General features: G+C 38.8%; 1 non-coding gene across 1 annotated transcript; it reads left to right on the forward strand.

Annotated features, from left to right (window-relative positions):
• The first annotated feature begins 952 nt into the window (after positions 1-952).
• On the forward strand, positions 953-1,059 carry LOC131223289 (small nucleolar RNA R71). The gene has a single exon (XR_009160372.1). It is a non-coding gene; the product is annotated as a small nucleolar RNA R71 (small nucleolar RNA).
• The last annotated feature ends 277 nt before the right edge of the window (positions 1,060-1,336 follow it).

Raw genomic sequence — 1,336 nt, forward strand, 5'->3', positions numbered from 1 at the left:
ATTGGGAAAATAGAGAAATTAGGTTATCTTGAAGTTCCAGTTCTAATTCTCGTGGAGCAATGCTAGGTCTATCCCTATTATCCTCTTCCGGGTCCTTAGGCTTTTTAGCCCTTACTGGAATAGATTTGTCAATGGTCTTCCCACTCCTAAGAGTGGTGATAGATTTAGCTTGCTCCATCTAATTTGAAGAGCTCAGGTCGCTAACTTCATATTGTGATTTAGGATTAGGGAGAGGTTGAGTAGGAAGCATCCCTTTTACCCTAATTGTTAAGTGTGACTCTATCCTTTGAATAGATGATGCAAGCATTCCCAATGTTGATCTGATATCCTGGAATGCTTGTGTCAAATTCTGATATAGTAGCTCTTGGTCTTGAATATGTTTTAGAACTGGATCCTCTTGAGGTTTCCCTTGATTTGGAATTTGATTAAAGAAACCTTGAGGGGTAGTAGTTTGTCCATTCCTCCAACTGAAATTTGGATGATTTCTCCTACTGGGATTTTTTGTATTGTAGGTAGGTCCGTTGAAAGGTCTTTGGTAATTATTCATGGCATTGGATTGATCATTCAATACCTCTTGAAAGGTAGGTATTGTTGGACAATTTTCAGTTATGTGAACGTTGCAAGCACAAATACAGCAAACAGTTTTCTTAACTTTATCCTTCTTTAATTCCATGGCCTCAAATTTTCTTATGAGATTAGACACTTTATCATTGATATCATCATCCTCTTTCAGAAGGTATAATCCGCCCCTCTCCGTTGATTGAGTGGGCCTAGAAGTGGTGCTTGATTTTGGGTGTCTCATGATTGTGCATTTTTAGTAAGTTTATCCAAGTAGTCCCACACATCATCGACATTTTTATTCATGAATTCCTCATTGCACATTGTCTCAACCAATTGGTGCATGGATGATGTCAGTCTATCATAGAAAAAGTGTGTAATGCGCCACGTTTCAAAACCATGTTGTGGGCATGAACTGAGAAGATCCTTGAATCGCAACCAACATTGGAAGAATGTTTCATCCTCCTTTTGGGTGAAGTTCATGATTGACTTTCTAAGGGTGTTCATTTTATGATGTGGAAAAATTTTCTTTATGAACTCCCTTATCATATCATTCCATATGCCAATAGATCTAGGACGTAGTGAATGTAACCACGTTGTGGATCTAATTCTATAACTACGTGAGAACTCGAAAATCGGGCTCACAAAATTTTCAATCGCTGGATTCAGTGCCCACAGCCTCCGTAGTACCCCATTCTCGGCTCCCTACACCCATATATCAGGTTCCGATCCTGGGATCCTACAAGGAGGATTTGAAATAAGAATTCATTTCATAATA

The sequence above is a fragment of the Magnolia sinica genome, chromosome 1, assembly GCF_029962835.1.
Source record: "Magnolia sinica isolate HGM2019 chromosome 1, MsV1, whole genome shotgun sequence".
In the NCBI taxonomy this organism is placed as follows: domain Eukaryota; kingdom Viridiplantae; phylum Streptophyta; class Magnoliopsida; order Magnoliales; family Magnoliaceae; genus Magnolia; species Magnolia sinica.